Consider the following 16,834-nt stretch of genomic DNA (forward strand, 5'->3'; position numbering starts at 1 on the left):
ACGCCGGGGAGTGTTGTAACAGAATTATTGTTTCAAACCATGGACACGAAGAGTTTCATTTCATTAAATATTAAACATTGTCTTAAGTTAAACAAGCAAATCAAACATAGACTAATGTCATTATTAAATCACTAAGGCCTCGTCCGGTCCTAAGTGAGCATGCTTCCTATTCGTAATCAACACTAAGCAACTTCACCTGAAACATATGTAAAAACAAAGTCAGCAAAGAAATGCTGGCGAGTACATAGGTTTTGCGTGAGTGTCAGATTCATGGCTCGTTTGCATGTCGAAATAACTCGTATAACTTCGTTAATCGACATTAGAAATCTTGTTTTTTTTTTTGTAAAATATTTGTATCGTAAAATGAATAACCGAATCAAAATAGTTTGGTTATAATTTGTAAACCTCGAGACCATGAATCTTTACCCAAAACATTTGCTTTTCGTAAACCAAATCGTAAATCCTTTTCGTAATAAAATTCGTATAGTATATATCGTTTCGAAAACCTCGTTTGTGTGACATCGCTTCCAATCGTTTACCCAGATCGTTTAATTAGTTAAACATCTCTTTAGTCGTTTAAATCATTCTCGTTTTAGATTGTGAAACTACTTTCGGTCGTCTCGTTAACAACATTCAAACCTTTGTGACTCGTTCATCGTTCCACTTGTTCTCGTATTAACAAACCACCAAAGGGTAAGTTAAAAATCATCAGTTTCGGTCGTTACCCACCTAACCCACACATAACCATGGGTCCGGTCTGATAACGGGATTTGTCGGATCCTATGGTACCATAACCTAATACTGGTCGGTTTGGCCGAAATTAATGAATGTCATTTGTTATGTAATTACAACCAACAAGCTCGTTCACATTATCGAAATCGTTATTAGTTTAATATAAACCATCGTTAAAACATCGAAATCGTTTTGATACATATGAATCACCCCAAAACATTTGAAAACAGTAAAATAGGGGAACTATGTACTCACCTTTGGGTGCGTTTTTATATGCTAACACAATCCCTCAAATTATTTATTTGTCCTAAATTAAATAAGAATGGTTTAATAAACAAAATTCATAAAAATGACGAAGTTTCTCCGATACTTAGAATTTTCACATAACTTTGAGATTCCTTGAAAAGTTATTATTTTTTATTATTTTGGTATATTCGCCTATATGTACTCAAGCGTAAAACAAATAATCTTGTCAAGTATTATCATGTCATCATACACATATTATAAAACACATAGCACATTGTAACACATAAAATTTACTCATGACCAACCCATTATAGTTATGTCGAAAAACACTTATTTTAGCGTTTCGGTAACATTTTTGAGCGTCGGAAGTCACGTATGACTAACCGAACACTAAGTAAACTTAATATAAGTTAAAATACTTGTTTTTATACCAAAAATATCAGTTTGGTTACTGATCTAAAAAAGTTTTGTAAAAGTCCTCCGAAAAGGCGATTTTTAACCGTTTTACCGCATAGTTTTGCATCAAACATTACCCGAACCATCCCAAATCGAAACGACTTGAAATTTTAACATAACCCATGTTATTTATTGAATAAAATAATGGTTATACTCATGATAGTGCAGGTCTTAAGTAAAGCACATAAATCATGTAAATTTCACATATTTTACCACTTTTTAAGCTATATGTACAACACGCAAAGCTATCAAACTTATGTCAAAGTTTCATGCCATTATAATACACAAAATAATGTCATTTTTAGTGTTTATAACCTGATCTAAAACATTTTTGCCATACAACCCCTTTTTACCATTTCTTGAGCTTTAAATCGAAATGTATCTTCATGTACAAGTGCCTAAAGCATACTAACATAGCATCAACATTTTATGTTGATCTAAATGCATCAAATATGTGTTGTTTTTAGGTTTATTTGCTGAAGTAATTTAAATTTAACATATCATACATAAATCACCAAATACTTGCATTTTTTTCCATCATTCAAGAACATGAAACACTTAAACAAGTACTTTATCAAAATAAAGCTCAAAACTCAAACTCATATACACACATATATATGTACGGTTATATACATATGTATACACACCATCATTTTTTTTTATTTGTTTCATGACCCATTTCTTTTAGATTTCAAGTTTAGTGAAAATCCCAAGATTCAAGAGAAACTTCAAATCATCAAGAACAACTATGAACCAAAGGTATAATTTAAATATAAGTGTTATACCTTCAAGATTCAAGTAAGTTATGGGATGATAGGAAGCTTGTATTCACTTGACAACACCTTGGGAACAACCTTAGATCTTCACACTATCTTGAAGTTTACTAGAAAGGATGTTGAATCTTCAAGAACAAGACTTGAAGATATGAAGAAAATTAAGATAGAGAGAGGGAGAGATGGAGTGTAGTGTTGAGTGTGGAATGATGGAGTTATGGTATGGTGGTATTTATAGACCTTCCATATAGCATATTCCTAGCATATTCCTAGCATATTCCTAGCATATTCTTGGCATATTCCTAGCATATTCCTGGCATATTCCTGGTATATTCCTAGCATATTCCTGGCATATTCCTGGCATATTCCTGGTATATTCCTAGCATATTCCTGGCATATTCCTGGTATATTCCTGGCATATTCCTGGTATATTCCTAGCATATTCCTGGCATATTCCTGGCATATTCCTGGCATATTCCTGGTATATTCCTAGGTTTGCTGCGTTGCCTGTGTTTTGCAGTATAAGCACTGTGTCGTGTAGGAACACACGGTACGCGCTTAAACTTGAAAAATAACGTTTTTAAGCGTTTTAATTTATTTTTCAACACGAACCTGATTAAAATAAGATTTTAATCATAATAGAATATTTGTGGGATTTAAATATTATCCGGGCGGTCACCAACGTTCGTTTCGCAGTTTTGTCGTAATTAGTTCTTTAGTTCAAATAAACATGTTTTCGCCATACCGAATCCTTCGAAACTTATTTCTAAGTTATGTAAGGGATATTTAGGGTATGTTTGGCTTACGTCACAGTTCCGGAGTGTATGTTGCTTTAAACTGATTGCGTTTAAGCACCAGTTTGCGTATAACCTTCCAGAAAGTAATTTAAAGCTTGAAATTGGTATCGAATCAAATTGTAAAATTAATAAACACAATTGCACATATAGTAACACAAAAAAAAAACACATAATAACACCAAAGCATATTGTTTTATTGATAACGGACATTGTTTTACATAATACGATGATTATATATCACAGTTGTCACAAAAACATTAACAATATAAACACTATATATGTAATTTTTGCCAAATGTACCAAAAGTAAACTATTATCAAATCAGTTCGGGTCGAGCTCTTTCACGAAATACTTAAAATTACGTAAATATTAAACGTGTCATTAGTTTTTACCAAGTCTTCACGCCGAAATGTCGAGCCGCCTGACTGAGTTGACCGGGTCAACTGAGTTGACCGAGTCAGTTCTTGTTGACTAAGTTGAGGCGAGATGAACCGAGTCGAGCTAAGTTGGACCGAGTCAAGCTGAGTCGGACCGAGTTGAGCCGGAGTACACTAACTCGAACCAATTTTAACCTGAGCCAAGATCATCTCTGACTGAAACACAACTAGACTCGATTTTTTGGAGCCCTGCACCCGATCCCGAGCCGTGAACCACCATCCAGAATCTGACCACCGCTAACCCGAAAATTACCACCGACGCCGCGGCTCCGCCACCGTCGGCAGTCTGTTGCCGGAATATAAGAACCATCAACATTATCATCAATATCAATCTTCATGAACAAAAGATGAAAAAGGTGGGTTTTTACCGGATACTCGTCGGACAGAAACAGGGATCGTCGGATAATCGAACCGACCACCGGATAACTGAGCCGACTAGCGGTCCGAACCTCCGACCTCCGGTTCCCTCTCTCTCTCGATCTCTCCCTCAGCTCCCTCTCTCTCCTGCCAATCTTTGTGTCTTCATCATCCTTGCCGGAGGATTATCTGTCGGACCCGTTGTCGGAGTCCGGCGACCAGAACCTGAGTGAGAGAGGGGGATGAGACAGGTGTAGGTGTGTGGTTGTTTGACGGAGAAGCCGGCGTCCGAACGCCGGTCTGAATCGTGGCCGAAGTCATTCCGGTGACCTGTTATGACGAGATAGGCAGGAGCTCAAGGGGTGTTGGGTTGTCGAGGGTGAGAGGGTCGAAGGGGGGGTGAGTGGAGAAAGGACTGCCGTAGCTTTCTTGTTCCCGTTTGCGTTTTTTGATGTACGAAAGCGAATTAAATTCTCAAAAATTAATTTCATAAACATAAAATATTCATAGAAAATCCGTATTTGTCAGCGTTGTTAGTATTTCGTACGGTATCAGTTCGTTGTCGCTTGATATTCAGCAGATTTCCTGTAAATCTCCACACGCGCACTGTATATTCGAATAAATGTTACTAGGCACTCCAAGGGTCTGGTTAAGTTAATTAGCGTCGTAAACACCATTTAATATCGCGCAAATCGCCTGTTAATCACGTAATTAAGGGCGTAAATTACCGGTTTTCATATTCTCCCTATGTTAATAAAATGCCGTCCTCGAAATTTAGACTACGTTAACTCCTTAGAGTTACGTTAAGCGTAAGTAAATGCGAGTAGTACCAAGGTGAATGATCATGAAATCGAATCAAGACTTATTCGAATGATGTGAATTCAAGGACGTATCACAAGATGCAAATGATTTCTAGAAATGATCAAATCCAATAAATGAACTTAGATTTTAACAAGCTCAAATGTAATAGTTTGCATGAATCGCTCGATCGTGATCAGCGCAAGCTGCAAGTTATACCAACGCAACAAGGTGTCGTATTGAATGTAACAATTCAATAGTAGCGGTGATCAAACAAATTCACCGTGTTTGAAGTCAAAATGGAAGCACAGTAATAAATCGAAGCGGATTTAATCTAAACAAATAAATAAATATTTAAATCCGTACATGAGATTAGCGCAAGCTTCAATTTAGTGAAACGCCACCACAAGGTGTCGAAGTTAACAAATGACTTAATGGAGTCGTAGACCAAACAATTCTTCTACAATCAGAACAATGAAACGCTTGTTAAAACGAATTCGAATATGATGTTTTCAATACATCATATGGTGTCTTGAATTGAATATGTGAAATAAACAAGTTCAAACAATTGAATTTGACTTCGGCGCAAGCCGACAATAATTGCATGTATCGACAAGAAAACTTTTGGCATGGTCACAACGAAAACCATGTATGTAACTTGAAAAGAAAGGGATTTCAAGAAAATGTGTTGACCTGATAACGAAGAAGCCAACAATTACAATAATGCAGGTCATTTGAATCACAAATCAACAATTAGATTTAGCGAAACAATATTTGACTTTCAATCAAACACTTTATTCGAAACGAAGCCACATGCGTAATAAACGATGCGTGCGTAACATTTGAATTTTCAAGAAATGAAGCAAATGAACATTCGCTATAATGAAGAAGTTATTGTGATGCAATGACCATTAAGAGGAGTAGAAATGCGAAAACCTACTCAGTAAATGTGAAAGTCGAAATTTCAATAAAAGAAATTTAAGGACTTTACCTGGGGTTTCATGTGACGACCAGTTGTTAGGTGACATTACCATGGAATGTCGAACATGGCGTATTCGTCGTTAATGCGATAGGGGGAATGCGGAGACATACATCTTCTTCTTAGCATGACTCGTGTTGTTTGCAGGACCGCGTGCCAAACTGCCGCTACCTTGAAAGTCGTATGTAACGTACTTCAACCTTCGTTGATGTATAGATTAAGTTTCACGTATTCCTGTGCACTAGCGTTTCGTTATGTGTAGGACGCCTGCTCGGGAAGTTAAAATATCATAGACAATATGAATAATAGTGTGTGCCCGAGTTAATATTCGCGGTTCCTACGTGATGACCTTTAATGAACTTCAACATGAATTTCTGAAGGTCTTAAATGCATGTTTCCTAAACTCTCAGAGTTTTGTGTACTGTTTGTAATTGTTTTTGTGTGCCATGTGTATAACGCCACAATAACGTATGTTTGAAAACAAAATCTTGACTGTTTGTTTTTCGGCAACGGTTAGAGACCATATTCGAGTCTTAGGCGTTCTGTATTCTGGTTTTAATATCTTAAGTTCTCAGAGGATAGTGAGGTTAGAGCCTAGGTATTTCTACAGAAAACCTATTTGCTGTAACCTATAGCTCTGATACCAATATGTCACACCCCGAATATCAGAGCATTGGCGTGACTGGACTGGTATCTTCATTGCACAGTGGAAGCAAATAATCTAAGTCTTTTAGAAAATGAACGCCACTAAGTACTCGACTCTGCATGGTCCTCCTATTCCAACCGTGCCATAGTTTCTGAAAAGTAACCTGAGAAAGAAACATGCGAAAAATCAACATAAAGTTGAGCGAGTTCATAGTTTGTTTGTAAAAGATTTGAAATAAATCTTTTTGAATAACCGGTTTTTGAAGTATTGTTGAGAAAACGAATTTAAAATCATTTTCTTGTTGCGTTGTATGGAAACTTTGTATTTGTAACGCTTTATGTTCGTAAAATCAAGTATTCTTGTATGTATCCTGTATTCTTGTATAATTCAAGTATCTTTGTGTATCAAGTATTTCTGTATTGTAGGTCCCCTAACCCATGCGGATCGTTACAGAATCGTCGATCTAACCTAGAGTGCAGAATCCCCTAGATCAGATTTCACAGAAAACAAGTGGAACAAGAATCAAGAACACCATACACTTTCAATCTGGTCTTCTATTGATTATCCAACACGCACGTTTACAATCAATTCAAGACCACAAGAAATCTCTCAGCCACTCTCTGTAGATTTCTCTAACTCTCTCTCAATGTCTCCAAGTGTGTCAAATGGCTTACGTAAACCCTAATGCCAAGCCTTGTATTTATAGGACAAGCTTTGCATATGGGCTTTGGTCTGGGCTAGGCCATTTTCCAAGCCCATAACACTAATTAACTCCCTAACCAATATGCTTAGCCCAATACAAAATATCCAAAGACTAAATAAACAAACTATTTAGCTGTTGTCACAAAACATGCACCAACAAACTCCCCCTTGACAATAGCTTCATAGTGTAACTTTGTCTTCAAACATCTTGCAGTCTTTTGGTCTTTGGATAGCGTCAGCTATACAGTTTCTGACATCAACAAATTTACCATTATAATGACGCCTGCTCGGGAAGTTAAAATATCATAGACAATATGAATAATAGTGTGTGCCCGAGTTAATATTCGCGGTTCCTACGTGATGACCTTTAATGAACTTCAACATGAATTTCTGAAGGTCTTAAATGCATGTTTCCTAAACTCTCAGAGTTTTGTGTACTGTATATAATTTTTTTTCTGTGCCATGTGTATAACGCCACAATAGCGTATGTTTGAAAACAAAATCTTGACTGTTTGTTTTTCGGCAACGGTTGGAGACCGTATTCGAGTCTTAGGCGTTCTGTATTCAGGTTTTAATATTTTAAGTTCCCAGAGGATAGTGAGGTTAGAGCCTAGGTATTTCTACAGAAAACCTATTCGCTGTAACCTATAGCTCTGATACCAATCTGTCACACCCCGAATATCAGAGCATTGGCTTGACTGGACTGGTATCTTCATTGCACAGTGGAAGCAAATAATCTAAGTCTTTTAGAAAATGAACGCCACTAAGTACTCGACTCTGCATGGTCCTCCTATTCCAACCGTGCCATAGTTTCTGAAAAGTAACCTGAGAAAGAAACATGCGAAAAATCAACATAAAGTTGAGCGAGTTCATAGTTTGTTTGTAAAAGATTTGAAATAAATCTTTTTGAATAATCGGTTTTTGAAGTATTGTTGAGAAAACGAATTTAAAATCATTTTCTTGTTGCGTTGTATGGAAACTTTGTATTTGTAACGCTTTATGTTCGTAAAATCAAGTATTCTTGTATGTATCCTGTATTCTTGTATAATTCAAGTATCTTTGTGTATCAAGTATTTCTTTATTGCAGGTCCCCTAACCCATGCGGATCGTAACAGAATCGTCGATCTAACCTAGAGTGCAGAATCCCCTAGATCAGATTTCACAGAAAATAAGGGGAACAAGAATCAAGAACACGATACACTTTCAAGCTGGTCTTCTATTGATTATCCAACACGAACGTTTACAATCAATTCAAGACCACAAGAAATCTCTCAGCCACTCTCTGTAGATTTCTCTAACTCTCTCTCAATGTCTCCAAGTGTGTCAAATGGCTTACCTAAACCCTAATGCCAAGCCTTGTATTTATAGAACAAGCTTTGCATATGGGCTTTGGTCTGGGCTAGGCCATTTTCCAAGCCCATAACACTAATTAACTCCCTAACCAATATGCTAAGCCCAATACAAAATATCCAAAGACTAAATAAACAAACTATTAAGCTGCTGTCACAAAACATGCACCAACAAACTCCCCCTTGACAATAGCTTCATAGTGTAACTTTGTCTTCAAACATCTTGCAGTCTTTTGGTCCTTGGATAGCGTCAGCTATATAGTTTCTGACATCAACAAATTTACCATTATAATGACTCAATTTTGATGAATCCCCTAGATCAGATTTCACAGAAAACAAGTAGAACAAGAATCAAGAGCACGATACACCTTCAATCCGGTTTTCTATTGATTATCCAACACGAACGTTTACAATCAATTAAAGTCCACAAGAAATCTCTCAGCCACGCCACTCTCTGTAGATTTCTCTAACTCTCTCTCAATGTCTCCAAGTGTGTCAAATGGCTTACCTAAACCCTAATGCCAAGCCTTGTATTTGTAGGATAAGCTTTGCATATGGGCTTTGGTATGGGCTAGGCCATTCTCCAAGCCCATAACAATAATTAACTCCCTAACCAATATGCTAAGCCCAATACAAAATATCCAAAGACTAAATAAACAAACTATTAAGCTGTTGTCACAAAACATGCACCAACATGTATGTATCTTGTTGTTACTGGGTTGCAAGGCCATTAACATTTGACACGACATAGGAAGTCACCAAACCATAGGCATTTTTCTGTAGTCGATTCACGACTGAGACACAGAAACACTACTTGGTTCTAGTTGTCACCAAGAGTGGGGCTGCCCTGACACCCGTTAGATCTAACCTTTTGTTCTGCGGTCTTAGTATGTACACGATTAATGGTGCTTATGTTACCCTATTCGTGACACGATTTCTCGTATCATTCCTCAATTTCTGTATCATTTCTCAATTCTTTTATCATTTCTCAATTCCTGTATCTCTTTGTACTTGTATTTTCTAGTAGTTTAGAAAACTAGATTTCGTGTGTATGCATATTTCAAAAAAAGATGCTTGTTTGGAAAAACCGGTATAAAACATAAGCTTTTCGTAATTTGTTAAAACTTGCTTGTAAAATGGTTTATGAATATGTAATTCTTGTATGCTTTGCAAAATGTGCATGTCTTTCCACCCCGAAAACATTTAGAAAAATGTAAAACAGTGAAAAGGTGGGGTTATGAACTCACCTGAATATTCCTGTACGAAGCTAGCTAATTACGACTTCGTAATGTCGTTTCCAAGACGAGACTTGCTAGTGTGCATTCTACAATATTCCTAACACGGAATATCTAATAAGTTTCTAAAAGCGGTAACTAAAACTACGTGTCACCGAGCTCTACCGAATCATTAATCGAACGATTCATTGGTACGTTGTTAACTTAACGAAAATGACCGAGTTATACTTGCTAGGTTTTGTTTATTGTTACGATAATTTACTAAGTCTACATACACTTAGTTTTCGAAAGATTTTAAGTATACAAATATTTATAAAAATATATAAATATATTGTTGTAATCGTATTGGCCGTCTTGTGAAGTCGTACGTGTATGTAACGAATGTTTCATGAAAAGAATTTATAATAAACTCGTATTATATATCGTAAGCCGTTTAGGCGTTTGAAATAAATATAAAAGTTATATTTATTCTATAAAAAGAATCGTCGACTTGTCGTGTTCGAAAATAAATAAATAACTATATTTATTTTCGTAAGAGAATCGTTTTGCTTGTGTCGGAAATAAATATGTAACTATATTTATTTATAAAAGGATTTGAGTCTAACGTTTGAGATATATATGATAAGTATATTTATTTTGTAAAAACGAATTCATGTTGTTCGACATTCGAAAAAATATATATAAAACTATATTTATTTTATAAAGCGAAGATGTGTTCGGCGTTTGAAACAATATAAATAATTATATTGATTTCATAAAAGACATGTCGGATTTTGGAGTTTCAAATAAATATAATAACTATATTTACTTGTCGTATATAATTTTCGAATCGTAGCTTTCGTAAGTTGTATAGTGTCGACAAAAGTAATTGTATGTTCGTATTTGATTTTTTAAAAGATTATTAGAATCCGAATGTTTGGTTTATAATAAAACACGCTTTTTTTACGGATTTTTTAGAAAAACGGGCAGAGTTTCCTCTGTTTTTGGACGCCCCCAACAACACCAGTTGTCGTTATTATATCAAAATTCAACAAAATAGTAACAATATAAACACTATATATATGTAATTATTGCCAAATGTACCAAAAGTAAACTATTATCAAATCAGTTCGGGTCGAGCTCGTTCACGAAATACTTAAAATTACGTAAATATTAAACGTGTCATTAGTTTTTACCAAGTCTTCACGCCGAAATGTCGAGCCGCCTAACTGAGTTGAACGGGTCAACTGTGTTGACCGAGTCAGCTCTTGTTGACTGAGTTGAGGCGAGATGAACCGAGTCAAGCCGAGTTGGACCGAGTCAAGCTGAGTCGGACCGAGTTGAGTCGGAGTACACTGAGTCGAACCAATTTTAACCTGAGCCGAGACCATCTCTGACTGAAACACAACTAGACTCGAATTTTTGGAGCCCTGCACCTGATCCCGAGCTGCGAACCACCATCCAGAATTGACCACCGCTAACCCGAAAATTACCACCGATGTTGCGGCTCCGCCGTCGTCGGTAGTCTGTTGTCGGAATATAAGAACCATCATCATTATCATCAATATCAATCTTTATGAACAAAAGATGAAAAAGGTGGGTTTTTAACCGGATACTCGTCGGACAGAAACAAGGATCGTCGGATAATCGAACCGAACCTCCGACCGTCGGTTCCCTCTCTCTCTCGGTCTCTCTCTTAGCTCCCTCTCTCTCCTGCCAATCTTTGTGTCTTCATCATCCTCACCGGAGGATTATCTGTCGGATCCGTCGCCGGAGTCCGGCGACCAGAACCTGAGTGAGAAAAGGGGATGAGACAGGTGTGGGTGTGTGGTTGTTTGACGGAGAAGCCGGCGTCCGAACGCCGGTCAAAATCGTGGCCGGAAGTCACTTCGGTGACCTGTTGTGACGAGATAGGCAGGAGCTCAGGGGGTGTTGGGGTTGTCGAAGGTGAGAGGGTTGAAGGGGGGGGGGGTGTGTGACTGGAGAAAGGACTGCCGGAGCTCCGCCACCGGCCGGCTCCGCCGGTTGTGTCGCCGGAAAGATTAACAGAGGGAAAGAGAAGTCAGGGTGTGTGTGTTCTTGTCTGTTTGTTTTCAAAATGTGAAGTAAAGAGGGCATGGTCCCTTTTTATACTAGCTGATGGGCTTTGGGCTTGGGCCCAAGGCCCACAAGCCCCAAAGCTCGTGTTTTAAGTGGCCCGATGATTTCTATGAACTCGTTTTTGAAGCCCGATGTTGTAAAAATGTCGAAATTTGTTGTTTTAAATTAAAAAGACGTAACTTAGTGTCGGTAGTCGCGCCTGACGTGCTTGAGCGTCGCTTACGGTACAAATTCACAAAAATTTCGTAGAAGACGCCATTCACTGTTTAGATCAGTTTTTCGATCCGATTTCACTATAATCACTGAAATTTAATTTCGAAACAAAATATATTGCAAAAATTTAAGTTCTAAAAATAATACGCATCTCCGATGCTTCCGTTTTGTTACCGGTGTGTTTCCTGGAGTCGCGTTCTTGTTCCCGTTTGCGTTTTGTGATGTACGAAAGCAAATTAAATTCTCAAAAATTAATTTCATAAACATAGAATATTCATAGAAAATTCGTATTTGTCGGCGTTGTCAGTATTTCATACGGTATCAGTTCGTTGTCGCTTGATATTCAGCCGATTTCCTGTAAATCTCCACACGCGCACTGTATATTCGAATAAATGTTCTTGGGCACTCCAAGGGCCTGGTTAAGTTAATTAACGTCGTAAACACCATTTAATGTCACGCAAATCGCCTGTTAATCACGTAATTAAGGGCGTAAATTACCGGTTGTCACATCGAGTCTTCGCATCTTTAGTCTTTATCAGTCTCTGGGCTTCTCTTTCAAGTATTTGATGCTGTAAGTATCCTCAATCTCTATCTCTTCTCTTTCATCTTCAAATTCATCAGCAACAACACGCACTCCCCCTTAAATGTGGATTCTTGAATCTTGCTTAGGATCAACAAACCTAGCTCTAATTCAACCTGCATAAAACTCTACCACAAACATAAGTTTTATGATAAAACATTTTTGTATTCATACACCACTTGTAGATCCTATTACAATCTGATCTATCAATTAGTTTCTAATGAACCACTTGTAGGAGAAATATATTTAAATCTTTTGATGACCACTTGTAAATTTTAACTTTAAATCTTTCACACACACTACTCCCAAACCAGTTCATCAAGTTTAGCACTTTAATTTTGAAAATCAGCTTTTCAACACCAGTTGTCGAAAATCTTTTTGAATTTAAAAAAAAATAATGCTAAAATACACTAAAATATTTTTGGATTTTGTAATAAGAGAAATGTAATGCAGTAAAGAAATATTTACATACAATATTTTTGTGAGTTCGTGTAAGAGGATCATATCAGTTTCTGAGACAAATCACCTAGATTGTCAATATACTGGTCCACTTAAATTTTCACACAAAGTTCAACTGATCCGAGATACGATATTAGTGTTTTAGAGACTTAAACTTATTCGCGTGTCCCACTACTTGAATATACTCCCGTATCCAAATCCCAATATTCAGTCTTACAGGTGAGTATACCTAGATGATATCTGTAAGGGGTTAGATGCGAAACCGTGAGAGCTCAGGTCAGAACTTCCGTTCAGCAGAGAGAAGACGGTTTGACTTTAGGTGTGTCCCCTTTAGAGGATCTTTTGTTTCAACAGCAATGACTATCAATTTTATTGTTTCATCAATTTGCTGAGGGCTGCGCTTTTTCAAGCATTTGCGGAAAGTATTATACGGGGACTAGGTCAGTATTTCCAAATAGCAGAAGTCCCAGGATAATACCCCAGATATCACTAACCATAAAGACCTAGTATCTCAGAAAGAGGGACCTTTCAAACAAGATTTCGGGGGTTACCCATATATCCAAGAAGTTGTTACCCACGAACTAAGCAAGTTTGGATTTTTAGGTTTATATCTCGTCACAATCTACTAAATGTGCAAAAACCTACTGGCATATCCGCAGTGAGATTGTTTATCACATTTTAACTTTCCATTTCTTTTGCATGTTGTGACAGTCCACTGATGTACTATCATTTCCTCTTTTTCACAACAAAACTCATTTTTGATTTTATCATGTTTTTGGCATTTTCAAATTTCTATCTATTTTTTTTATTTTCTCCCCCTAAAATCAAAATATATTTCAATTTTGATTTTCTAAGAAAATTTGAAATTAAACTGTACAAAGTTGACAAGCTGATGAGAATCACTTCAAATCTCCATCCACCTGGCGTAAACAATCAGAACTCCCCCTCACAACAAACTATTTTCCCATTGTGATTTCAAAACACTTAAGTTTGTTTTAATCAAAATGGTTTTTCCGGAAAAATTAGTTTGTTTACCAATCATTTGTAGGTTCGGGGTCATTTCATCACCTTGTTCTTTTAATCACATGCAAAGATTTATCATTTTTTGATTTTACCATAAAAACCACTTGTAGAAAATCAAGTACAACTTAATGTCCCTGATTTACCACATGTAAGATGAAAAATCACCAGAGTGAAATTTCTCAAGAAATGTCCCGATTCATGTTCCACGCTTACCAACCTGGGAACTCCGGCAAGTCAGGTTTTTCATTTGAACAGATTCACCCAAGCATGACGGTCCTTGGGTGATTTTGAATCCTTGTTCAACAATGGTGTAAAATTTACATCATCCATTGTTAAATCAGAATTCTCAACTTTTACCTCAACACATGGCTCTTCTGCCTTTACCACACCAGATTCATTGCCTGAATGTGGCTTGTCTAACTTTGATGAGTCAGATTCATCGCCGACATGTGGCTCCTTTGTTTTCACGGAAACAGATTCATCGCCAGTAACTTTCTACTTCTTCTTTCTCTCTTCTGTCCTCAGATTTGTATCTAATGAATTCATCTTGCTTTACTTTGCAGTCGAGGAAAGTGATTCATTAGAACTCTTATTTTTACCAACAGATGAACCTGAGGACAAAATCTTCTCCAGATACTCTCTGGCCTTCTTCCTCTTTTTCCTCAGTCTCTCTTTCTGCCCCTGAGAAAGCTTCACTTTCTTTTCTTGAACTTTAGGTTCTTGAACCTTCTGTTCTTTGGGCTTGACATTGACTGGTTTCTTTGCCAATTTTTGAGAATTATCCCTCAATCTGTCATTCGATCTCCTTGGGCAATCTCTGGAAATGTGACCTATGATGTTGCAGTTAAAGCATCTCCTTGTCTCATAACTCCAACCCTGGGAGTTAACAGCAATGTGACCTTGATAACCGCATCGGTAACACACTCTGTTATCCTACCAATCACCATTTCCAGCCCAAACATTCAGATCAAAGCACTATTTGGCTTGGTGATACTCCTTTCTTCCCTTGTTTGCTGGATTTGGCTTTTGAGCACTGTGGTCCGACCTGCACCACTTATTATCAACTTTTTGTGAGTTTCTGTTTTCAGATTTTTGTGATATTGCATAATGATTGGATGACTGAACTGATGAGCTTTTATTTTCATTTTGAAAACTTTTTGAATTTTGAATTTTTTGTTTCTGTTCTACAATCTTCTTAAAAGGCTTTTGCTTTGAGCCTTCACCAATTTCAGTAGATAGCAAAACAGTATTTTTAAATTTTTCTTTTAATTCTAAAAATATTTTATTTTCTCATTTTTCTCATTTTCATCATCAGTTTTATCATCACAATCCTCAATTTTGACTTTGTCAAAATTTGTGACATTGTCAGTTATTGGAACAGCATTGATCGGTTCTGGACACACATATGGTGCAGAAGTCACAAAACCTTTTAACTTATTTTCTAATTCAGCAATTTTATTCCGATCACTTTCAGCTTCTTTTTCAAGCTGAATGATTTTAGCAAGATGAGAATTTATTGCAATTTGTTTTCAAGATTATTTTTACCAAAAATATCTTTCTCATCTTCTAAAATCTTTATTTGATTTTGAAAATCTTTTTCTTTTTCTTTTAAAATTTTTTTTCCAATGTCAAACTCTCCACATCCTTCAAGAGTTTGACATTGACGGACTCAAATTTATCACATTTTGAGCACTTCTTGTTGGTGCATGGAATGTCTGTTGACTACGTCTATGTTAAGTCTTAGGTCAAGATAGGTCAAATTAGGAGCTTGAAAGTCAAAAACATGTATATTATATAGGTTCCGCTTATATGTCATAATATGTAAGAGGTTTCGCTCATTAGTCATCTATAGGTTTCGCTTATGTAGTTTACCACAGGGACTATATATAGTCTTCAGAAGCGAAACCTGATCATTAGTTGTGTACGTTGGAGCGAAACACTGTGTGTGCTTTTGGTGTGAAACTTTGTCAAATTTGATTCAGAAAGCAATAAAGAGAAGAAATTGAATAGGAAAAGCTGTGCAACTTCATTTACGTTGATTCCGCCTTCGTATGTGAAGATGAACATTGTCAACTGACTGTTTAGGGTCGTGAACACGGTCCAACAAGTGGTATCAGAGCTCAGGACGAGGAGTTCATACTACTACAGCTTGATTCTACAGAATTCTCTCATTTCTACTCACTTTCTCTCATACTTTTTCAGTTTGAACTGGTTCCTACGATTGAAATGGCCTGATTTTTGACTATAACGTGTGAAACATACAAATAACAAACCCTAGAAAGTTTCAGGTTAAAACACGGATTAAAAATAGTAAAAATCAGTTAGAAACTAGGTTTCGCTTTTCTGGACATCGAAGGTTTCGCTCGTAATAACTATATTTCGCTTATTCAGAAATAGCAGGTTCCGCTCGAAATACCTAGTTTCACTTGTAGGTTTCGCTTGAAATTACCCTGGTTTCGTTTATACGGTAGTTTCGCTCATTGAAACATCTAGTTTCCTCTTACGAACTTGATAGTTTCGCTTATTCGAACAAAGTTAGATCCGCTCATACAAACAAGTTAGTTCCGCTTATACGAACCACATAGTTTCGCTCATACGGACAAATATAGTTTCGCTCATACGGTCATTTATCATTTTCGCTCATTCAGACAAGAGTGGTTTCACTTATTTGACACTTTCGCTTATCAGTCACAATAGCTAATATTTCGCTTATTTGTCACAGTTTTCAAAAATTTCGAAAAATTTCTCTAAGTGTTGGTTGATTTTGCAGGTACATTCAAGATGGATTATATATTCTTGAACCCATTCAGTGATATGTACGCGTTTGCTGGAAATTCCAGAAACCATGATACTTCGTCAAGCAATACGAATGAGAATCCAACGATTGTGAATAAAAAGGAAGCTTGGGAATCGGAAAGTGCCTTTGGAACGTTCAACAAACCTCCAAAGCTAATGGCTATCGAAGAATATAGT

At 36.8% G+C, this 16,834-nt stretch overlaps 1 long non-coding RNA gene across 1 annotated transcript; it reads right to left on the minus strand.

Annotated features, from left to right (window-relative positions):
* Positions 1 to 52: 52 nt before the first annotated feature.
* Positions 53 to 2,385, minus strand: LOC118484132. Its single transcript, XR_004872817.1, has 3 exons — positions 2,220 to 2,385; positions 988 to 1,039; positions 53 to 196 (listed from the first exon to the last, which is right to left on the minus strand). It is a non-coding gene; the product is annotated as an uncharacterized LOC118484132 (long non-coding RNA).
* Between the last annotated feature and the right edge of the window lie 14,449 nt (positions 2,386 to 16,834).

The sequence above is a fragment of the Helianthus annuus genome, chromosome 2 (assembly GCF_002127325.2).
Source record: "Helianthus annuus cultivar XRQ/B chromosome 2, HanXRQr2.0-SUNRISE, whole genome shotgun sequence".
Classification (NCBI taxonomy): domain Eukaryota; kingdom Viridiplantae; phylum Streptophyta; class Magnoliopsida; order Asterales; family Asteraceae; genus Helianthus; species Helianthus annuus.